This window comes from Perca fluviatilis, chromosome 1 (assembly GCF_010015445.1).
Source record: "Perca fluviatilis chromosome 1, GENO_Pfluv_1.0, whole genome shotgun sequence".
In the NCBI taxonomy this organism is placed as follows: Eukaryota; Metazoa; Chordata; class Actinopteri; order Perciformes; family Percidae; genus Perca; species Perca fluviatilis.
The window spans coordinates 12,837,418-12,863,023 of NC_053112.1; the positions used below are offsets into that span (position 1 = coordinate 12,837,418).

The 25,606-nt window shown below is 40.8% G+C and overlaps 3 non-coding genes across 3 annotated transcripts; all 3 read right to left on the reverse strand.

Moving 5' to 3' along the window:
* Positions 1-22,866: 22,866 nt before the first annotated feature.
* Positions 22,867-22,938, reverse strand: trnac-gca. The gene has a single exon. It is a non-coding gene; the product is annotated as a tRNA-Cys (tRNA).
* Positions 22,939-24,276: 1,338 nt separating this feature from the next.
* On the reverse strand, positions 24,277-24,348 carry trnac-gca. Its single transcript has one exon. It is a non-coding gene; the product is annotated as a tRNA-Cys (tRNA).
* A 764-nt stretch (positions 24,349-25,112) lies between these two features.
* trnac-gca lies at positions 25,113-25,184 on the reverse strand. Its single transcript has one exon. It is a non-coding gene; the product is annotated as a tRNA-Cys (tRNA).
* Between the last annotated feature and the right edge of the window lie 422 nt (positions 25,185-25,606).

Here is a 25,606-nt window from a genome sequence, read left to right on the forward strand (position 1 = left end):
GGTGACCTCCAGTCATTTGTAATAATTGCGGAGGTTGTCTGCGATCTTAATCCCGTGCGAATCGGTCATGTCTGTAATTTGTAAAGTAATAATTCCCCCGCAAATGACCTACCATATCGCCGAAAACGGAGGTCCTGTGATAATATTAGTCCCGTGCGAATCGGCATCTCTGATTTTTCCAGGATTTGGCAGGGCTTTTTTGTTTTTTCAAGGTACCTATTTCCTTCTTTTGCGCCTTTTTATCAATCTTTCGCGAAGAATGGAGGGTGCGTTGGAGTGTTTTGACAGTGTTTTGGGTGCTGGGTCATGTCACTATACATCATATACAATTTGCAGAAAGAGAAAGATGAAAACCACCACAAGTGCGAAGACAAAAAGAATGATTAGATGTTGATGGATGACATGTATAGCAGCATGCGGTAAATATATTTTTTGTTTGTATCATACATCCAGAGATAACGACAAGACATCTCCAAGCAATAGCTTATCAAAAATAATGCACAATCAAGCGAGGGGGCTCACTTCATAATTAGAGGTTAATGTTACAAATAAATCAAGCTAATAGATTTTAACCTGGTGAAATGTTTTGTTGTATCCATCTAACCGGACCCTGCTTGACACCACCTGGAGAAAAAAGTGAGAGAAAGAAAAAGGAGAGGTCGCAGCTCGGACGATGACTGACTACCCGGTTGAGATTGTGTGCGTGTGTGTCCTCAAGATCTGACCACACACAAACACACGTAGCAGAGCTACCCACACCCATGTTTCTACTGTTGCTTAATGTCAGTAAATTCGAGTAAAATCACAGGCTTCACTTATCCCGTTCGAATGCGCCATAAGACGATATCTAGTCTCATATCACGATATCGATATAATATCGCTACATTGCCCAGCTCTAATAAAAATCCAAACACCCAAAATCCAAACGAAACAAACAAGCATACCCACATACACACACACACACACACACACACACACCCACCCACCCACACAAACATACACACACACACCACACACACACACACACACACACACACACACACACACACACACACACACAAGGGGGGAGGTACAAATATGCCCAATTCGTCTTATAGTCGAGACACACCAACCAGACAGCCGACCGTCGACTGAAAAGCCAGTCGGAATGATCAGTCGGGTCCCCGAGGTCCAAAAAACTGCCTCGGGACACACTGAGGCGACAGCGACTTGAGAAACATAATACGTCTCCATAGCAGCTGGCGGCGCTACTCTGTATTGTTGCCCAAGAAATGAAAACCGCCAGCTGATTGGACGAACGCGTCACATGGGTTTGTTTTCTCCGGAAATTCAAAGCCAGACTGTCATGGCGGCTTGTTCAGAATACGATCTCATATTATACTAATATAGTTCACTGAAACATGTTTCTGAAAACATTTTAAGCGAGAAATAGGCCGTGCAGTTGCTGAATCTGTCTTCATTTCAGCTCAACAAACCCTCAGACGGACGACGGCACGGAACACACCGAACTGACCTCGCCAGACTGTCCCACGGCCGATAATCGGCTTGGTGTGTGTCGGGCTTTAACCCCAAGCCAAAGAAACCAAAACCCAAAGATGTCCAGTAGTATGCATACAAAAACCAAACAAAGACCGGCATAGACAAAATCAGTGCATAAGTACATGCATAAATAAAAGTAGAATCAAAGTAGGTCCAGATATTGCAAAAAGGGGCCCCTGGATTCTTCCCATTCATGCTGATGTTTTGAATACTTAGTCCACAGTTTCACCAGGTGGCTCACTGAAACAAGTTAATGTAGCCAGTTTCTGAAACATGTTGGATTTGATGTTTTTCCAGTCCTTAAGAATTAGTTTTTTTGCCAGGACCATGTCCATCAATAAAGCTTTGAAAGTTTGAATGTGTTCAATTAATGGGCAGCTCCAAAATAAATGCAGCAATGTACCATTATCTGATTTACATTTGTCACAAATTGGAGAAACAGAGGGGTATAATTTATGTAACATGACCTTAGAATAATGATAACGCTGCATCACTTTAAACTGAATTAACCTGTGTCTCCTATTTATTTGCAACTTGCAAAAAATGACCTCATACACCTCATGTTGGGACCCCACCTCACCATGATGATGACCATCGGGGTTTTCCTAATAGAGGAAATGAGAAAACTTCCAATGAATTGTTTATGAAGTAACCATGTTAACAGTTGCTTTTGTTTTTCTCCCCAAAGAACGACCAAAAGTGTTTCATGAGAAAGCTGAGGGACATTTCTAGCCTCTGATATGTTTTTCCTGTAAGGACGATGACACACTGTGACCTTTGTAATTTTTTGGAATGTGCAGGATGGAACAAACAGGATGGATTTTCCTTCCGTAGAAGCCAACAAGTATATTTTAGTGGCACAGTTTACTTAAAGGGGCGGTTCACCTGAATTACAAAAAAACGTTCTCACTTACCCTGACAGTTTTTTGTTGTTGCTGGGAACTTCATTGGACCTACTGAAAGTGTTAACGACATGTCGTTTAATGGATAAGAGTGTTTCTGGAAAGGGGTGTTGCTGTTTTAAATGCTGTGTGCACTGAAAACAAACGCACATTCATCTCTATTCTATTCATTGTATTCATATCAAACGGATGTCTCAAAATCTGGACAAATGAAACATGCGTTTCCAAAAAATGTTTAACCCTCTGATATAAATTATTTTCTGAAGAAGAAAAGCAAAGAAAAAAGCCAAGAAAAAAAGGGACGATACGCAATATATGCCAAGAGCAGGGTTCAATTTCATGACATCACCAGCAGCATGGCACACATTTTAATCTGTTGAGCCACACAGAGTGGCCCTGTGCGGTCAAGCTTAAGCTACCAGTGTGACAGCAGCGTGCCGCAGGTTTAATCTTCTCCCAGTCTAACAGGACACTGACCTCACTGCAGTGATGTCATCAAGGTGAGTCAGAGACGTCTGCGAGAGTCACAATGCCACAGAGACTGTGTACTTGTATGATCCGGAGGAGAAGATAAACCATGAGATTTCTTCAGTAAGGCTGCACGATGAAACGACTACATGTATGCAGGACACTATAGTTGTGACAACAGAGAATTATCACCCAACTTTGCAGTTGCTCTACAGAGCATTTTAACGTTTTTAGTTTTACGGCCCACACCTTTACTGCTCTGATTCAGTCTCATTGCTCTCATCAACCTCATTTCCAGCAGCTGTTTTCAGTAAAAAGGCTCTGATAAACGGACAGTATGCTAGGTCTACACAGCATCAGACGGCACACAAACAAAATGAACTTGCTGGGGAACATAGTGGAGCAATTAGCGGCTGAAGAGCCAAATATTTCCCTCAGGAGTTGGTGGAGACAACAGGGGTAAACAGGCATAAAAGAATAATAAATATTGAACTTAGATTCATCTGGTGGCCGGAAGCATCACTCCAGATGAATACTGATGTTGCTCTGTGTCTGCTGCATCTGTAAATACTTACCTGTTCGCTAAAATGTTTGCCACAACAACTTGTACACAACTGCAAGGGCATAATATTCAAATAATGTTTTGTTTAGAGCTTATTTGCTTTGCCCCCAAGTGGCTCTATGGTTGGCTCTATGGTTATGCGATTACAAAATTGTACATGTGCATGTTTGTGCGTGTGTGTGTGTGTGTGTGTACAGATAACATAACATATCAGACATTACACACTTTTATGCAATTTTATATATCTGTGTGTCAACAACAACAGACTGAAGAGAGAGACAGAAATGAGACATATCTGTGTGTGTTTTTGTGTGGTACAAGGGCCAGGAAGTCCTTAGTTAGATATTGTCAATTATTAACTAAAGCCTCCCTGCAGTCTCGCCACTGGGGAATTCTTTATCAGTGACATCACAGGTAGTGGACAGACAGCAATCAGAGTGAGAGACAGAGAGAAGGAGGGAAAGAGGGTTTCAGGCAGCCAACGAAAAAAGACTCCTTAAAAGGAGATTTATGTTGTTTTTCGTTTCGGTCCACCGCCGTCAAACATCATCTCCACTTCCTCAGATTGTCCTGAGGATGAATACACCGGTAGATGAGTTCCAGTCACTTCAATGTTATTCCAAAGTCACTGACTGTGAGAATTATTAGCTTCACGTAACTCGTGAGTGGGTGTCAATGATCCGTCCAAGTTTGACTTCTTTCACAAGCCTCCACACGCATTTATTCTCAAGCTACACTGTCAAGAATACTACAGCTTACAGCTTTAGTGTGTCACTTTTTGATATTAATAAACGTCCGTTACATTCAAGCCATTGCCAAATGCTACAAAGCTAATTAAGACCATCAGGTCCACAACTCTCTCTGTATTTCTCAGTATGGCTATGTTCAGAAGATTGTGTCATCCGGTGACTTTCCCGCGCAAAAACTTGAGTGAAGATAATGACCTCTTCTGAAGAGTCCATCATGTTTTTTTAATCCTCCTTGGCTACTTGCAACTGTGTGGCGGAGGTGTGTGGGCGCGTGCGCTGTCATGGAAGCGTTATTATGCAACTTCTAGGAAAGGCCCGCCCTTCAATAGCATTCACACACTACTATTGGCCAGGTGTCCATGCTTACGCAAGGTAACGTAACCCAATTTTGTTCAGGTCCAATCCCCTGACCAATCGGCTATCCTAACCTTAACCACTTGAGGTCAATGCCTAACCCCAACCAATCGAGCTGCTTCGTAGGACGGGCCTTTCCTAGAAGTTAAGTGGGTTCCATAATAACGCGTCACCTAATGCTTGTATCATGTGGACGCGCCGACGGTTTTGTTGCCATTACTTAGAATTCCTCATGGGGGTGACAGAAACTACGCACTATAGCTTTAACCAATAAGTTCATTACAGCATCAAAGTCGTATCAACTTTTTTACAATTAAGTTTGACCTTTTTTTTGGCAATCGTTCGTAATAATAAGAATACAATGTAAATACTATTTAGGCCTATATTTTAACTTTTGGTAAAGGCTCAGTAAAATACAAAAAACAGTATTTACAACACAAATTAAACTACAGTGGCTATGTTCATCATATTACTGTAATAATCAATAGTTTTTGGACAACAATGGAGGTCTATGAGGAATAAACTATATCACACAGACACTACTTGTTAGAAGGTTCAATTCAATTGTTAATGTTGGTCTTTGTGTGGGATTTGTTAATAAAATCATAATATCAGACTTATCCTTTAAGGTGGCAGTATTCTTCAACAAAGTCAAATTTGCATAAGAAACACAGAGCAAATTGGTTACAGTTAGAAAAGATTGATAAATGGTTTCCGTTAAATGAAGAAAACACTGCGTCTCATGCTTAGTTTTCAATATTTAACCACGACCACCTTTGCCTTAAAAGCTATTCACGTCTTCAGTATAGGAACAAATTGGTGTTTAGAGCCACAAAAAGGCAGGGGACGTTGGGAGATTACAGCTTTAAGACAAAATTAGTCCATAAAGGACAAATTGTGGACACCAACTAAATTGGTTGCTGGGTATGATTTAGTTCAGATACAGATAATTAATGTTACATTTGTATTATCAAGTTATACAGACAACAGTATGAGCAAGAATCCAGTAAGTGAGATTGCAAACAGTAACATGAAGCTTTGTGCAGCTTATCATCTCATGTTATCATTTACAGTATATGGGTGCAACTTGGTGAATCATGGCAGATAATGACAAGCTGTGAAAAAATAATGCATTGTAATAAGACTGTTTAAGTCTAAATATAGTAAGAGTGCTGTATAATGTGTAACGATGGATACAGCCACATCAATAGACGTACACACAGACAGTGATTTAGACATACCAAGGGGAACAGTGGGTTGTAAATATGTGAGTTTAGACAATACGAAGGGAAAATGTGAAACGATATGTCTGAGGGCTCCTCGTGCGAGAATTTCAGTTAACCAGACAAGCTGATTAAGAGGAGATTTCTTTTGTACAGTAATGACCTGAGGGAAATGATTAATTACATTAAAACGCTGCCTGGTCAAAACTGCTGTTTTCCACTGGGCAGCTGCAGGATTTGGAGCCTTGCTTAAATGCTTGAGTCTTTGAGCAAGCAGTGGTAACTCGTCTTTCACTTGTTAAAGAATTGTCAACCTCTCAGTAACATGTCTGGGTTTGTATGCATAGTAAGTATTTTTTAAGGATGAATGCACAAGTACAAGTGTGTTCATGCATGAAACGTGTGTGGGTGTGTTTCTGAGCATCTGTGTACAGGTCTGATGCTATAGGCATTTAGAAAACCGTGCATCCCCCACTTGGGTGCTGCAGACACCACAAATTGTCACCCCTCACGTCCCCACCACAACAAAGGGAGTCTCCCTGTGAGCTCATGTCTGGAGCTCTGCCCACCTTCTGTCTGAAACAGGATAATACATTGTTTTTATCAATATGTAGGCAGCGTCTCCTAAATAAACTCACTAAAGATGTGTTAACTTTTAGTTTGTGAGCATTTAGATAAGAGAGCTAACTTATCATGTCAGTACATTGTTACTGCTATTGTTATTAGTAGTAGTAGCTTTTCTTTAATCATAAATATTTTTTATTATTGACCATTAAAATAGACGAATCACAATGGACAGTTTTTTTTTTTTTACAAAAAAATTATGAAAATCAATGCACCAGAACAACAGAAACTGTCTTTTTTTATTCCACACATTTTTCTTCCTTGACAAAACATGGCGCCTACACTACTGACAATGCAACTCGACCACCAACAGGAGATCTGGGTGTGCCATGCTGCTAGTTTGATGTGCAAACTCAGTCGAGTAAAATTAATTCCAAGGCTGACGAAGATAATTGAAGTGCAAACACAACTTTTAAATTACAAGCCCATAGCATTTGGAAAAATAGCGCACTCTGCGGTGGCAAACATGGCTTGATTTGAGATCTCAATTGTTTGTTACTTCTTTGTATATGCACATCTGGAATATTATAGTCTAGCCAAGTAAAGAACCTTACATCACCTAAAATAAAATGGCCAACGGCTAAAAATGGCCATTGAGGGTAAATGCAATTTATTATTTTATACTGATTGATTTATGAACATATTTGTGTCTGTGCCTGACTACACGTGGTGTGTGTGTGTGTGTGTGTGTGTGTGTGTGTGTGTGTGTGTGGAAACTAAGGGTCAGGGTGTCTAAATGAGGGCTAAACCCCCAAATCAGGATCCACCCAGAGAGACTCACGCAAGCCTATCAATGGAGCCATTGATACATGAAAGACCACGATGGATGGAGGGAGTGTGTGAGAGAGCGTGAGTGTCTGAGTGTGTTGCAGTGAGTGTGTGTCTGAGTGTGTGAGGAGAAGAGATTTATGAGAACAAATCCGCCAGAAGCAAGCTTCAGACATTCATGTTTGCCCAGGGTCACGACCTCAGAGAGAGTTTGAGTTTTCCTTGACCTGCAGACATCAGGCCAATGTTTTTCTGCTGCCTAAAACATTTAACCGTCCTTCTTTTCCTTGACCCCTCCTTTACCTTGCATCCCGTCATTCAGTTCTCAATCAAGTTACTTAGGTGGAAAACAAACGTTTAGGTTAATCATGTGTTCATTTGTAATGACCAATGTCACAGTGAAATCCATGGAAACCGATTGTTGTGTTTTGACTCAGCATCACACACCTGAGGCTGGCAGGCGAACACTTGCAAATGTTGCAAAAACTTTGCTTTGGCAGAAGTGGTCACAGTGTCTCAGCAGTTTCTGAAACACTCTTGTTGTTCACAGTTGATTCAGTCATGATATAAATTCTGAAATAAAAGCAGGTAGATATTGTAAATATCACCTGTACAGCAACTCACATAACAGCTAATTTGTGTTGCATGGCAAAGACAATAAAGGTTAGTCCCTAATTCAATCAGGAGAGACTTGTTTGCAGATATGCAAAGGTTTATTGTACATAAGCATAATAAAATGTACAGAGTCTTTGGAGATTAGACTCCATCGTTTATACTGATAGTTTTTTATAGGGTTAGAGAACCATCATAACCCCCCGATAGAATCCAGACACCAGTGGTGGCAGAGGAGCCCGAAGACCATACCGAAGGAGGCTCCGGAGAAAGACGCTGGCTGGAGGTGGAAGGGGAGGTGGAGGGTTGCACTTTTTTGCCTAAAACGACACGATAGCACAGGGAGAGAAACAGATTTAAAGCAGGGTTGTGACGCTGTGATTGGCCCTTGGAATTCGTGGCTGATTCTGATTGGTTTAACAGGAAGGTGAACGCTTCCAACAGCTGATTCGATTTAGGAAGAGAGCATTGATTAACCGTGCGTTCATGGACATCGGAAAAACGTTTTTCCCAGTGAAAACGTCACCATTCACGTCACTTCCTGTGGGAATCAGAGGTGGGAAACTCGGGCTGGATTTTGCTAACCGAGTTCCCCAGTTGGTGACGCGTTGTTGACAACTGACGTTTGATGTTGGCGACTTTGGTTCACTGAACATATTTCAATGACAATAAACTGTTTATTGTGGACAAATGCCTCTGCCAAGAAACATTCAGAGACATAACATGTTTAAAATTATTCATAAATAGGCCCATGTATAAAAAACAACACATTATCCGTGTCTTTTCCCGTTGGTTGTCCTGCAGATAACACAAACAAACACCTGGCGATGTGCTGTTTGGATGCTCGTATAAGAAAACAGCAGCGAATCTTTTGTTATTGTGGCCTCCGTGTTTTCACACACCTGATGCTCTAGGCTCGGCCCAACCGTTGGTGGCAGTCATGCAACAAGTTGTTACGCCAAACGCCAATATAAGAGAAGAAGAAGAACACGCATCCCGACCAAGTGAACGCTGCCAGTCGGAAAAACAACGTAATCACGGGGGCGGTCCCTATTATTCCGAGGTGATATGAACGCGCCATAAGAGTTAGGTCTTCCTGAAAGAATTTACGCTGAGCTACATGTTCAAATTAACTGCCTAACAGAAAACGGAGGGTAGGTACAGTAGCAGGGTTCAATGCTAATTTTTTTTTTTTTTACAATCGTCCGGTTGAGGGAAAACAAAATTATATTTGCCCGAAGTTAATTTTTAATGGCCCCTATAAAAAAGAAATTTCGAGGAAAAATGTCGGAAAAAATTTGACCCCCATAAAAAACATCAAAAAGCGTAAAAGAAATTGTCTAAAAAAATACGTCAAACCCCCCAATATAAAACGACAAACGTTGAAAGCATCAAAGTGTAAAAAAATTGTCAATTCTTGATTGGCCAACGCCACATTTGGATCAAATGATTATGATACAATGACGAACGTGCTACGATATTTACCTGGCCGAAGTGGAGTTTAATTTGCAAACCTCATTGTTGAACCCTGAGTAGGCAGGTATGTATGATGGACTGTAGGTAGGAAGCTACTTTATTAATCAAAAGGGAAATTACAATGTTAACAGTATATCTTCCTGAACCACACCGCTTTCTGTGTGCCAGGAAAGACAGACCTCAACTGAGTATTTATACAGTAATAGCTAAATTAATGGACTTAATGTAATTTAAGACATGGATCACCTGGGCGGAATGGATATATATTAAATCATTGTGTCACTTTTGTATTAGGAATAGACAGTTGTGAAAAAGACATTTTTTTTGTATGAAAAGATTGTGCTTAATCACATTAAATACCATTCAGACATATTATGTTAATGTTGCTTTACTTCCACCGCCACAATAATTTAAATGCATCATTTTTACAGTAGCAACCAACTCTTTCTATGAAATCTTTCCTGCCCTGTCTGTCACCTCTTCATATCTGTCTCATCTGTTCCCTCTCTTTCTATTTGTCTGTGCTAACTCTTCCACAGTAAACTCTCCGGTCCGTGTGTGCAACCAGCTGTTCATGTTTTGATTTTCACTTGTTGCTCTGTGTTTCAGTGCTACCTGAACTGTGGCTGACACTCACATTTTCATGTTTCACACATGCACGCACGCACGCACGCACACAGAGACATACACATACACACACACACACACACACACACACACACACACACACACACACACACACACACACACACACACACACACAAATGTAGAAGTGGAAATGCTTCCAGTGCTCATTAACATCACTGACACGCCACATAAAAGAAAAGGCAATATGATAAATGTCAGCTGAGACTTCTCTGTATATGTCTGAGCGTGTTTTATCATCTCTAAATCTGGAAATACAGTTACAGTAATGGCAAGAGAACTATCTGTATAGTGTGTATTGTTTGTGTGTTCATAGAAATTGTCCTCATAGTGCAGGTGAAGAGAGCGAGAGAGAGAGTGAGAGAGAGAGAGTGAGCGAGAGAGAGAGAGCGAGAGAGAGAAATACTTTTTACCTTATTCTCCAATGGATTAAAAATATTCTTGAATTATGAGTTTATAAGTTTATCTACCCTTATTGACTTAGAAAATATTAACAGCCTATGTCATAAATTCTGCAGAGAATTTCTAAAATCATTTTAACTTGTGCATATTCCTTTCTCTATTATGTCATATAATAGAGTAGTAGAGGAAAGGGTGGATATATAGAATTATATATATATATATATATATATATATATATATATATATATATCCACCCTATATATATATATGATTTGGGTGGTTCCAGTCACTTGGGATCTCATAGAAAGAAGACGGACTCAGCATGGCTCATTTTGTGCTGTAGAACGCGTCGCATGAGTGACGCTTCCTGGTCAGCTCGCTCTCATTGGCTGTTACGGGTTTCCGCTCAATGATCCATCGCTGTCCCTATCACACTACAGGAGTTCAAGCATCAAACATGTTTGATATTTACGGGAATGGGGGAGACTCCGATCCAGTCGGTAGCATAAGATTATGTATGTAAACCCTTTACAATACAGCATCATTTGGGTAGATAAACTGTTCATACCAGCCTGGAATTGGGAATGCCAATGTGAGTATCGGGAGGCGCGAATCGGACCCAAAATCGGCCCAATTATCCTCTGGTGTGGGGCCGGCATTAAAGAGGTGACGGATCAGAGAAAGCTCATTTCAATGGAAATGACGTGACTTGATCAAAATTGAAATATCTAAAACAGATTGCCATCTAAAGCTAAAGATGAGGTTATGCAAACACAGAAAGAAATACTTGCACGCAGCTCTGCTCATTGAGCTATTGATGGAGACAATAAGAGAAAGTCAGAAGAGGAACACACTGGGTGTGCAAAAAACTAACAGTCATAGAGGAGGGAGGAAGCAGGTGCAAAGAAAGGGGTTAACCCTTCATCTGAAGGCTATGGTCCAGATGTGTGTACAGTTTGTGTGTGTGTGTGTGTGTGTGTGTGTGTGCTTGCTGTTCCTTAAGCACCAGGAATGATAAGCAAGCGGATATTACTTTTCTGCCCATATCTGTTTTTGTGTGGGGAATGATAATAAGGTCTCGCTCAACATCAAACAGCGGGGACTTTGGCCACCACAACAAACTACATAAACCTTTTTAAAGCCTTCACTCAGAACGTTAGAGGTAAGATGAAACTTTAATGATCCCATAAAGGAATTAGGCTCTTGCAACCGCAAACAGAAACAGGCTACATCAAAGAGCATTTGGATAGTATACTGTATACTGTAAGACCACAGCAAAGAAGGCAATTTCAACATATATCAGTTTCAACATTACTGCAGATTAAGGCACAATCCTCTTTCTTTTCTTTCTTTCTTTCATTCTTTCTTTCTTTATTAATCCCCCATCTTTCACTAAGCACCCATTTCAATTGTGAATTATTATTATTATTTTAAAATAATTTTTTGGGGCATTTTAGGCCTTTATTTATAGAGGACAGCTGAAGACATAAAGGACAGAGAGAGGGTGAATGACATGGAGCTGCAGCGCGGAGTCGAATCGTCGAGTAGTGCCTGCTCTACCAGGGGAGCTACCCAGGCGCCCATGGTGAATTATTTTTATAGAGACATTGAGGATATTTATTTCACACTTAGATGAATGCTGAAGTAAAGGTCAAAGATCATCATTACTCTGTCTTACTCTACGCAAGAAACATTAGAGCAAAACATTATACTATATTAAACTATGAAGATGCTGCATAGCTATTATCTGTTTATTAAACCAATGTTTTTGACTAGAAGGGGAGCTTTTCATTTCTCTAACAGGTTGTGCAGTGGCATCACTTTGGTTTTGTAAGGCAGCACGGCGGTATAAAAATAGATAGAGTGCGGATTATATTGTAGATGGGATTTTTATTTTTTTATTTTGTTTGTTCAAAAATCCAGAAATAAACACAATAAACTAAGAACATTTGTTATTGCAAGAAAACAATCCAAAGCAAATACCAGTACAGTAATGCCTATAATGCTGGTCACACCAGAAGTTATTGATACATACGGTGGTTCTCAAAGTGGGGTCCGGGAACCCCCAGGGGTCCTTGAAGGGGTTCCAGGGGGTCCCTAACAAAAAGGGAAATCATTTATTTTCACTATAATTTCATCCATAAGTTACACAATGACATATTGTATGACTATTTTGCTCATGGGTTTCATTCACTTTCTGTAATAAAACATCTAAAAGCAAGACTTCATCTAGGTATGGGACCCTGGGACAAAGTCTCATCAGATGGGGGGCCGTGGTCTAATTTGTGTCAGTTTAGGGGTCCCTGATGTGAAAAAGTTTGAGAACCACTGATAGACCGGAGCCATCATTACTGTTATTTGTAACACCTGTACTTTTCCTACAATGACAAGTCAAAATGTCTGCTGTGAAAAGGCATGTTAGAGAAGGTTCTCCTAATGAGCCTGTATAATTTGAACATCTGGTTTTATAATACTTTTCTATATGTTTTTATGCCACCCATGCTAGCTTGACTTTATTTATTGTAAAGTTTGTGGATTTGCGCTCTGCATCCCTATGCACCATGTCACTAACCTGAAATCTGTCACTCTAGCCTCCTGGACTGTCATCCAGGTATGTGAGCGGTGCGCCCTCTTTTTTTTTTTATCTGCCTGTGTCAAGTGGGATACCGTATGTGTAAATATATATGCTCTATGTTTTTTTTTGTGTATTTGTTGATGTCCTCTCATGAGCACACTGAAGCAAATCCCTAGCAACTTGCACCGAGTTGTATGGCAATAAAGTATTGAATCTTGAATCTAGTTCTACAGCAAGGGTGCTGACACTGAGGAACACACAGTTACACCAGGTTATGTCATAAACATGTGAGTTGACAAGGTCCTTTGTGGCCCTTTAGTCTTTATATATAATCCAACCTAAGCAGACACCATGTAAGTGGACAGGTTTAAAACGTCAAAAATGACAAAATCCTTTTTGGATTTAACAGCTCACTGATAGCAGGAGAAACGGGAATTTTCCAAGAAGTGTGGGATTAGTTATTCTGTGCTGGGTAACCATGGGAATGGACGGTGGTATGGATGCATAGATGGATGGATGGATGGATGGATGGTGTAATGTAAGCAAGGGTCAAGGATTAGATAAGCAGAGTGAAGGATTTCCAGACGAGGGAGTAATCTAGACGTGTCGATATTCAGCCGGGGGGGGGTTTGGGGGACATATCGGGCCAAGGAGATTATCCTGCTAGTGATTGCGTAATCTCGGTGTGTGTTAGCGTGTGTGTGTGTTATGGCGAGCAGACGGCCCAATTAGTCACTCACTCAGTCATGCCCTCGGGCGGCGACCAGACACATACACACACGTCACATCAGGCATGCAGCTACAGAGATGCGTGCACACGGGAGCACACAGCAAGCCATTGATGAAAGAGCTGCGGTGTTACTTTCTCAGCTGAGGTTTAATGTGGAACTTGGATTTTCCCCTTTTCTCTCCCTCCTTCTCTCCTTGCACCCATTTTTCCTCCTTCCCTTTTTTGTGCACTCTTTCTCCCCTCTTCTTCTTCTTTCTTTTTCCTAGTTTCTCCCTTTTTTCTATCTACTTCTGTCCTTTTCCCACCAGTCCTCTCCACTGTTCCCTCCTTACTTTCTCATCCCTGCTTTCATCCAGCCCTCCATCATTTCGCCCTGTCTTTCTTTTCCCTTCTTTCCCTTATATCCTTCCTTCACATCTTCCTTAGTGTCACCTCTCCTTCACTTCTCCTTTTGCTCCTTTCATACCTTCTTTGCTGCTTTTTTCCTTTACTGTCCTTTGCGCGCTGTCCTCCCACCATTATTCTAAATTATTCTCTTCTATATTTCCAGCCATCATTTATCACTTCTTTGCCTAGTTCTTAATTCCCCTTTCTTTCCCTCTTTTACTTTATCATTAATGCTTCCCTTGCCTCTCCCTTTTCCGCACCTTCATCTCTTTCCCTCCTTTTCTTTCCCACTCTGGCCTTCTCTTGGCTTTATTCTTCACTCAATCTCTTTCCTTCACCTTCTCTTCTCTCCTCAGTCATCTCTGTCCTCCGTCTTTCTCTATTTCCAAAAGCCGTCATTTTCCTTAACCTCAACCACTACAATCCAATTATGGGAATTATAACATTATGCTGCTAGATTTATGATGTCATTCTTTTTACAATCTCTTTTCCAGTATTCCTCTCCTCCTCCTTCCCTTTTTCCTCCCTCTTTCACATGTTCACACAGTTCTCAGAGGTTAAGTTAGTGATGTCAGTGCCTTTGAAACCCTCCTTTTCCTCCATTGTCTCAGTGCTGTAAATTCCCCCATCTGTTATGTTGGAATAGTCTTTTCCATAACCTACAATGGACCATTAAACCCTAGTGTGTGTGTGTGTGTGTGTGTGTGTGTGTGTGCAGGACTCTGAAAAAAGTATCTTATCCTCCTACTGTTTATACTATTTTAGGTTGCATGTGTGTGATACCAATTAAGACTTGAATGGAAAAATCTACTTAAATAAAAATAATAATAATAATAATAATAATAATAGAATATAAATACTAGTTGATAGAGCTCTTTTCAGGGTACTCAAATACACTTTACATAAGTTAAAATGATCATAGAAAAGAACACACAAAAAATGTATAGCAAATGCCCATGTTTGTATGCTTATTTGTGATGTTTTTAATTGAGACAGGACATATTCACATTAGGCAAGGCAAGGCAATTTTATTTGTATAGCACAATTCAGCAGCAATGCGATTCAAAGTGCTTTACACAAGACATATAGACAGTTAAAAATATCATACAAATTGGGAACAGATGAAGAAACAGTTATAAGAAATGAATGAATAAAGAATAAAATTTAAAATTTAAATACAAAAATGAAGTGTGCAGTGTTAAAAAGAAAGGTCTTCAGCCTTGATTTAAAAGAGCTGAGATTAGGTGCCGACGTACAGTTTAGCGGTAGTTTGTTCCAGATGTAGGGACCATAGAAGCTGAACGCAGCTTCTCCCTTTTTTGTTCCGACTCTGGGTATGGCAAGCAGACCCGTCCCTGATGATCTCAAGGGCTCATAGTGTAGTAGCAGATTCGAAAGGTAAATTGGTCCTAAACCGTTTAGTGACTTATAAACTAACATGAGTATTTTGAAATCTATTCTTTGATGCACAGGAAGCCAGTGTAAGGACATTACTGTAAAATGCATCTACAGTTCCCTGTTAGGACCACTATGTCGTCTGCAGGATCTCTAATTTTTTCATTACTGTAAGATCCAGTTGAGGAACATTGAACTTTTTTGATAAGACAATTCTAGTTTCAGCCAGGTCAAAAACTCCACAGGGCACGTTTCATTTTTGGACACATGGTGACATTAGAATAGTCAGAACAGAGCAAGAAACACAATGAGTTTGATAGATAGACAGGTTGTAAACAAACTTCAAGTTTAGTCAAGCTTATTTGAAAGAGAAAATGAATCCCTAAAATCTGTTAAAGGTGCCCTGCCACACAAAACAGTTTTTACTTGCATTTTTTGAAATATGTTAGGTCCATATGTGTTTGTGTTATGTCGTGAATGTGAAAATGAACTGCTACTTCCTCTGTCAGTTCTAGTCACTGAAAAGAAATAAGCAGAGAAATCAGGCCAATCACAAAAGCTGGTCAGTCTGACATCATGTTGCCTGAGCTCATTACTATTCATGAACTCGCCTAGTTGCGCTGGATAAAAAAATGCTGATAGCCAGGCTCTCATTGGCTAGCTGTTAGCCAATCAGAGTCAAGCAGCTTAGCTCGTTGAATATTAATGAGAACTGGCACAAATCGAGCTGAGTCTTCCTGAAGGCTTACCACGCTAGAATGGCTTGAAACAAGGTAACAAGGCATTTTTTCCACAAAAAAATTTTACAGAGTCCATGGTAGAACTTCAGACATTACCACAAAGTAAATGGACTGTTTTTATATAGCGCTTTTCTAGTCTTAACGACTACTCAAAGAGCTTTAACATAGTACAGGAACCATTCACCATTCACACATACACTGTAGCCGAGGCTGCCGTACAAGGTGCCACCTGCTCATCAGATAAACATTCACACACATTTACACTCTGATGGCGCAGCATCGGGGGCAACGGGACTAACTGGTACAGATACACATGTATTACTTAATGTGTGTGTTTATACTCTTGTGTACCTGTCTGCTAATCTGTACACACACACACACGCACGCACACAACAGCTGCTCCATTGATGTCGATAGGATCGTATGAAGATCAGGATTGCCATTATTATTGGATTTAGAAGATTAGCACACACCTGCATGGCAGGATATTAGGGAACTCCTAGAATGGTGTTTCTGAGTGTGTGTGTGTGTGTGTGTGTGTGTTATCTGTATTACACACTTAATCATCTTGAAAGGTAGAGAGATGAAAGAAAATTTGGCCATTTAACTTCCTGCTATAACCCTCCACCATTGATCAATTCCTTCAGAGGGACAAAGGAGCAGAAAGGAGGCCAGTGTTACTTTATTCGTCTACCTCTGGTTTTGTTTACGGATTTCTGTGAAGAGAGAGAAGACAGGTCTGTGACCGTTTGGTGTGTTGACCATGTTCAGAGGAAGTTATCTCACGTAAACAGGAAACAGTGAGGACAGCGGATGTGACAGCAACCGGGGGGAGTGGAAGTCAATCCAACATCCAACATCAAATGCACACTCATCCAAACAGAAGCACAACAATAACATTCAAGTGAAATTTGAATGATCTACACTGTTTGTGTAAAGAAATATTAAGTAAAATAATACAGCAGCCGTTGTAAATAATTTCCCATTTTTTCAAAAGACTTAAAACTGTTTATAACCTTTGAACTCACCCTGCTGTATGTTTGTATTTCTCTCGGAAAGTAGAAGCTTGCTAAAGTTTGCACTAATTTCCACTAGATGTTACTAAATATGTATTTGGTCACTATTCCCATGTCCTCCCCCATTATATATACTTAAGGTAACATACAACATGTCAAATAAATTGTGCACCAAGTAGCAGAAGAAAGAAAGAAATGCATGAATACATTTCATAGAAATACATACACATGCAAACCCACACAGACACACCCTACTGCTGGATTGACATTTATAAGGTGCTTATGGTTTCTGGCATGAGTACACACACATGAAGCAGCATGCACGAAGAGGTATTAATATCAAAGAATGAAGGGAGCAGGGAGGGGAGAGAAAGCAGGAAGTCCCCTAAATCAGATAGTGTTTGTGGAGAAAGAGTGGAAACCCAATGCCCCTTTTACCTTATCATATACTGTAGAAACGGGTGAGGTTGTCACAGTGTGTGTGTGTGTGTGTGTGTGTGTGTGTGTGTTGCCTCGTTGGACTGTAAGTGAAGGTACATTCCAGAAATAGTTTTAACTGGCAGTCATTCTCTACTTCAGTCTCTCTCTCTCTCTCTCTCTCTCTCTCTCTAAAATTATTTCCCTTTCCTTCCTCCATCCCTCTGTCTCTTTTATTACATCTTTTATTAAGCCCCTCACCTGCCTTTCAAATCTGACCCATTTTTTATTTTCCCTTTCTTTCCAGGAATCATCAGACCCCTCCAAATTAGCTTATTTCTTTTTCCTCCTCCCCACAGTTAATAAAATATGTTCATCAAAACTCATTGGATAAACTCAAACATGCATTCTTTACAAGCTCAGTCAAGTTTTGTTGATAATGCTTACGCAACTTAAACACAAAATAAAATAATCACACTGATGTTCAAAGCAATCACCTAACCCTAATGCATTATCCAGAATGGACACATGTATCAGTCCGTTATCAAGTCCTTCAGGGCAAGTCCAAGTCATGTCACACATGCTAGACTGCAAGTAAAGATGCAGGTTTTTACAGGTCTGAAATGATATTTGAACAATTATTTTTCAAAGCTGCAATAATAGTGCTGGTACATAGCTTAGACCAAGTCGTTTCAGTGCTAAGGTTGAATTATTAAACATGCCAGGCCTACCTGTTGCTGTCCTACATTTACATTTGTTCTGGGATTTTACCAGGTCAAAAGGTAAAATATGTATGTTTTGGCTTTCAAGTCTAAAAGCAAGTAATTTAAGAATCAGGTCTCAGGTCTTAAACGTGCACCTCCTGGATGCACACCATTCCGATTTTTTGTGTAAAAAGAGTTTTGCATGTTTGGAAGATGACCTACTTCAGAAGCTTTTCAGTATTCACCTGTTTCCCCAGTCTGAAATACCTTGAAAATAGTAATACAATGACCCTGACTATAAGGGGTCATGCACACCCTTACACACAGATCCAGTAAACTGAAGTCTGTGTGTGAATGGATGAGTTTGTCCTGAGAGATTAGTATTCCTCCTCTGCTGACGCATTTCCTCTGCTCCACATGGTCATACAGACTTTTCTTAGCAGCACTGTAAAAACCACAACTGTGTAAATTTATACAGAAAAACCACCAAAACTTCCCCAGATGGCGGGTTTGGGGAAGTGGCTTTCCTTCCAGCATGTGTGATATGTTTATTTGAGTCTGGCGTACGTGCTTTTCAAGCCCCGGTTGTGTGCGTACACGTGTGTTCATCTTTCACACCGGCTTGTGCTTTTTCTCTGACTCTTATGACGCTTTGTGCCAAAATTAAGAACTTGAGTCCGAGGAGGCTTTTTGTCTGTTTGCCCTCGTGTCGGGAAAAAAAACCTCGGCTGGAAAGAGCTGTGGTCGTGCCTCACTGAAAGTCGTTCATCTCGAAAGGTTAACTGCTGGAGTCGGAGAGATGGGAAACACAGGTGCAGGAAGGTTTTGAATCATTTCAGATGTCTGAACCTGCAGTCTTTTTCATTTTAAACTGTGTTTCTGAGAAGAAAAACCCTAAAAGGACAGGTAACACCCCCCCCCCCCCCCGCCCCTGAAAAAAATCAAAAATACATATGTTTCCTCTTACCTGTAGTGCTATTCTTTGATCTAAATTGTTTTGGTTGTAGTTGCCAAGGAGATGTCAGCCTGCCCTCTTTCGAATATAACGGAACTAGAAGGCACTCTGTGTGCTCAACTAATACAAATAATACATTTGAAAAACGCAACAGCAATGTGCTGAAGATAATCCACAGAGATGTTTTTGTTTTTTCACCATAGTTCCTGCAGAAATTTTCAGATGGATGTACAGTACAGCATCTTCTTCAGAAGAGTTTAGCTCTATGGCTGCTGCAGAGATTGCACCTGTGACATTTCGGTTACACAACAGTCTCTCTAACCACAACGCTGTCACCTTATCCTAACCCTGATTCTTGCTACGTAAGCGTTTGGTATGACATTCTACAGGATAATACGGGGCTCAATTTTCCAAATGCGTCTTTTGCACATTTTTTTTTCTGTGAACTAGTCACCACATTTAACACGACCTAAAAGTAAAACTGTTATGTTCCAGCTATACTTTTCTTACATCTAATTCGCTTAAAAAAAAGGGGAAGGACGTGCAGCTTGAGTGTGCAAAATTTCAAAAGGGGATTTTTTGTTATTTCTAAAATTTGATTTTTTTGTTGTTGCCTTGTGCATCCTTCAATTACCATGTAGGTGTGAGGAAAGTCTAAAACCAGAGCAGAAAATAAAATGTTTTCCCCTGAGGGGAGCAGAGAGGTAGGGGGCCTTGGTGAAGGAGGTGCTTCCCTGTTTCAAAGCCATCATTTGTTTTTACAATGGAAAATCCTGCCAAAGCTTCACCGCGCTAAGTTGCAGACAAGGTAAACCAACATTGCTCCATCCTTCAATGAAAATCTCAATCTATACTTCTTTTTTTTTTTCTTTTTTACACTTACAGAAATATGTCACTTGAAAGATGGAGGAGGAAAAAGGGACCCTCATTCACACTTGGCAACTCTCCTTCCTATAAGCTCTTGTCAGCAACACAGTGAACATGTTATGAAAGTGCATGAAGGGCTTGTTTGATGTATGACACCAAGACCTTATAGGAGACCTATGGAAAACGCTTGGTGGCCTGGCTGTGAAAGGCTCACAAGGCGTCAAACAACGGGAGGATTGAGTGTGTGTGGAAGAGGAGGAGGAGGAGGAGAGGAGGAAAAAAGGGAGCGCGTAAGAGGAGGAGGCGTATACAAGTCTTCCAACCCCAAAGGACAGCTTCAGAAGACTTGGAGAAAGAAGAAATATAGTTTTTTTTCTTTTCTTGGAAGGTAGAGGAAGGGGACCCTCCTTCAGCAATACAAGGGGAAATTCCCATCAATTCAGATCAAAGTCTGTGTGCATGTGTTTTTATGTGCGTGCATGCGTGCGTGTGTGTGTGTGTGTGTGTGTGTGTGTGTGTGTGTGTGTGTGTGTGAAGACAGTGATGCACACCTGTGAGCAGAGCCACCCGCACCATTACAGGCGAGGAGAAGAGCAGCTTAAAGGTGAGAAGGAATGCAGGCATTAAACATAGCTTGGGAATGTGACGCTGCCATGTTGCAGCATAACCAAGCAGACCCAGACACTGTTTGTTTTCATGGTAATAACACACAGTCCTACACACTGTATACACCTGTTATCCGAATCCGAATCCGAATCAGCTTTGTTGGCCAGGTTTGCGCAAACAAACAGGGAATTTGACTCTGGTTAATCTTTACTCTCAAAGTAAAACACTCACTTAACATATAAGAATAAAAACAGAAAGGACAGTAAGAAATATGAAAAAAAATAAACAAAACAAACCAATCCCAATTTAAGAGAGGGAAGGAATAGTGCAATATCAGTATAGTCTGAGATTTAAAATTTAAATACAAATATAGTGCAAGGCAGTGCAGTGCAATGGTAATATATTAATAACAATGTTGTAATTGTAAGATATAATACATGAGGTAGATGAGCAGAACAGTGTTGATTGACTTTGTTCAGTGTTACGGGGGGGGCGCCAGGGGGGCTATTTCTGAGCGTTCAACAGAGTGACTGCTTGGGGAAAGAAGCTGTCTTTGTGTCGGCTGGTTTTGGCGAACCGTGCCCTGTATCGCCTACCAGCAGGCTGGAATTCAGTGCTAAAGCATTTCTGTGTCCGATCAGTGTCAGTTATTTGAACGGTTGTTTTTTTCATGTTCTGTCTCTTAAATGGAGCTGTAACAGAAACTTCTGAGAGTTCTCAAGTTCAAATCAACACAAAATCACAACGCTTGAAATGTTTAATGTTTGCTTTCTTTAACAAGCATAGCTGAGTGACATACCTGAGGTCAACTGAGTCAGGGTCGACCCCAAGTCTCCAGTTGCAACCCGTTCTCACTCCGAACTTGTAAAATATGGACGCTTGGGCAGTGGCTGTGAGAGCGACAATGGTAGCGAGTTGTATGCAAAGGCCGAAAATTCCGCATAGCGAGGCTGGTTGGGGGTGGTGGATGTCCCGTGTGTCATGGAAACATACCTTTTATAAGTCCAACCACGATCTTTTCCTTAACCTAACTGCGTCAAAAGTGACGCCAATAGTCCCGACCAAGTGTGTTTCGATATGGCGCTAAAGGAGACTTTTACTCAAGGAACCAGTCAGAGAAAGAAGATCAGACTGAAGCTGCAGAAAGTGTACCTTCATCAACCTGCAGAGAAACAAAGTTTACAGACTAAAACAGATTCACACTGAAACAGAGAGTCCAACTCTTCTCCGTGTGGGACTTAGTTCACCTCCCAAACTCCTGAGAGCTCAGCTGGTAGAGAAAACACCTTACAATCTGATGTGGATTCAAGTTCCACCTGGATTGTTTGAGTTTCCCTTCTGTCAACCCTCGGAGGAATGTTTCATATTGTGTCTCTTATTGTTAAAAGCCTTTCCTGAATGAGCCTAACAACTGTTTGTTTACAATTGTTTTGTATCATGCTGTATGCATTGTATTTTTTTCATCACATTGCATCACATTGCCTTGCATTAATCCAAGCTTTAACACTCCCACACCCTGTAGTTCAGTTCAACAGCGCACAGTGTGTCAGTTGTATGTTTTCCCTGCAGTCCTTCAGGCATTATACTCTCTTGTTGTTTCTCCTTAACTCTCAGAGTATTTCAATATCTTTTGAGTTTATGACAGATGCTACCGGGAATTTATCTGTTTTGGTACACTCAATTGTTATTGGTGTTTTATGTGTGTTCTTGTTTGTGCATGTGTTTGCACATGTGGGAGTTGCTGCCTTCTTAATGTGTGTCAGGTCCTTTTCCTCTTTTATGTCAGATGTTAAGAGACACTAAAGGAGGTCAAAAGTCAAATGTCGCGCTCTCTCTCTCTCTCTCTCTCTCTCACATATATTTTCAGTCTCTCTTATTCAGTCTTCCAACAATCATGAAACACTGGAGACTCCTTCCATTTTTTTAGTGACAACAACTTGACTGCAGATCAAGAGGTCAGGTTGACCACAGCGATCTTGCATAGCTCAAAGCGTCCACGTATTTGTACTTAAGTGGTCCATGCTTCTGCCTTAGCATAGTTTTGCTCACCCACGCAAACTCCATACAAGTAAGTGAGCCCCTTGCTTGAAGGTGGGAATTAATGATGACCATTTTTTATAAAGATAAGAGACCAAAATCAACACCCAACTAGGCGGCACCCAGATTTGAACTAGGGACCTCTTGATCTGCAGTCAAATGCTCCACCACTGAGCTATACCCCCACACTATGGGCACAGAATATGCTTATTGATCAACTAAGCATTGATCGGGCCTCCACTACATGATTAAAATCCAGGTCTGCGCCCACAGCTGATCAAAATATTCCATGGCTTTTTCAAACTCATCTCCTCCATTAAAGGTAGCTGAAAGAAGTCTGCATTTTCATCTTCAATACAGCACATCTGCTGTGATCAACCTGAATTCAGGAAGGAACTTGTTTTGGTGGAACATTTGCACTGCGCAAACAAAATGCCACATACAATATTAAGTAAACTGTTCACACAATACAGTAATGTGCTACGCTCTTCAAATTAGCCGGATTCATGGTTAAACGTAACTTGCTTTTACCAGTGTATCACCGTGTGTACTTCGGTAGCAATCCCCACCAATCAGTTCCAAAATGTAAACATATTCTCTGTAAATCTTTACAATCATTTCCTGAAAGAACCAAGCACGCCTGCCTTGTTGCACATTCAAGATTAGGTTGGGCATAAAAATGGCAAACGTAAGTACAAGTACGTAGACATTTCAAACTATGCAAAATAGGATCACTTTTCTAACCTTAATGTTGAAATCCATTGTACTTTACGTAAATTCCGGTTGACCACTGCAGATGTGCTCCATCGAAGATGAAAATACAAACTTCTTGCATCTACCTTTCATACAGGACATGGGTTTTTGATATTGGAAAAAAAAAGCCATGGAATATTTTGATCAGATGTGGGCGCAGACCCTAATCATGTGGTCAAGGCCCACTCAAGGCTTTGCTGATTAATAAGCATATTCAACATCTGTTGATGATTACTAGAACAAATGTGGGGGGTATATCTCAGTGGTAGAGCATTTGACTGCAGGTCAAGAGGTCCCCAGTTCATATCTGGGTGCCCCCTTCTTTGGCAATTTGGTTTTCTGTTTGGTAGAAGTACCCAGCATTTTAAGCTAACAGTGTCCAGAACATGCTGAGCATATGGATGGAGAGCAATGAATGCACCATTGTGATAGACATAAGTTCCATCTGCCAACAACAGCTGCTACAAACTACAAACCTTAGGGTTAGGGTTAGACCTTACCACCACCCTTCCCAAACTATAGCGGTTGGAAGCTTTTGATACTCAAAAGCTTGATTGATGTTAGCAGATGACTTTGCCTAGTTGCCCAGGGAAGTTGATTGTGAGTGTTTGTCTCAGAGCAGAACTACAACATTGCATTCCTTTGTGTTTTTGTTAAATCTATAGAGCTGGCAAAGCTGGCCCAGTCAGCCCATTTCAAGTCACACGCTTTAATATTGAGATCAAAGATGCCGCTTACAGATCAACAGATAAGAAATTAAAGAACAACCCAGGGGGCACCCAGAGTTGAACTGGGGACCTCTTGATCTGCAGTCAAATACTCTACCACTGAGCTATACCCCCACATGTAACACATGAAATATGCTTGCTTATCAGCAAAGCATTGATTGGGCCTCTACCACATGATGAAAATCCAGGTCTGCGACCACATCGATCATTTCGGGCATTATTAGTGGGGTCATTTACGAGATACAAACGTGGGTCCATTAGCCCCTGTGCTAAGCTATTCAACTGATAACGCTACACTATGCTAACTCTCCCAATGTTAGACCCAGGTGAAAAAAGCTTCTGGGGGCATGTTTGGCTCGAGGTCATGGTGCAAAGGACCCTAGGGTGAAATTACTCCGAACCATCACTTTAAAGATTCCATGTCATTGTTCCAGTATCAAAACACATCTCCTGTATGAGAGGTGCAGTAGCTGAAAGAAGTTTGTATTTTCACCTTCACTAGAGCACATCTGCTGTGGTCAACCTGGATTTGTGTAAATTACATGGATTTTAACACTTTGAGACAAATGTGAAAAAGAGTTCTCTTCTTTCCCTTCTTTTTAGCAAAAGCTTGACACTGCAGTCAACAACGTTTAAGTCTACATGGTGTTGCTTGTTTGATATTCAGAAAGGACGGTTCATTGCCTCATTCGAAGTGGGCGTTTGTTGTTTAGCATGAGCCTTACATACTGCCTGTGTATTCACTTTTGCTTTTGTTTAATCTACAGAGCTCGAGGCCCATAGACACAGCTGGCCCAGTCAGCCCAGTTTAAAAGTCATGCTTGAATGTGGGTATCAAAGCTTTCACTTCCTGAACACCACAACAACAAAGAAAGCTCAGGGGGCACCCAGATTTGAACTGGAGACCTCTTGATCTGCAGTCAAATGCTCTACCACTGAGCTATACCCCCACATACAAGTAGAGGCTTCATGTCACCAAAGCATTGATGACTATCGACAAAACACACACACACACACACACACACACACACACACACACACACACACACACACACACACACACACACACACACACACACACACACACACACACACATACATGTCATAGCCCAATTCAACCCACATGCTTCAACAGCAGGATTTATACTTTAAAAATAAGGTCAAAGTAGCCATACCAACAGATCGGATTTAAACTGGGGACCTCTTGGTCAGCTATACCCCCTCATAGTAAAGGGCTATTATGCTTATTGATTAACAGCATTGATTACTGAGTAAAACCGTTGTACTAGTCATTTATTTAGTGAAAACAGGATTTCCCCCGTGTAAAACATTGACTATCCTATCTGCTTAACATTTTTGGGAGGATTTGAAT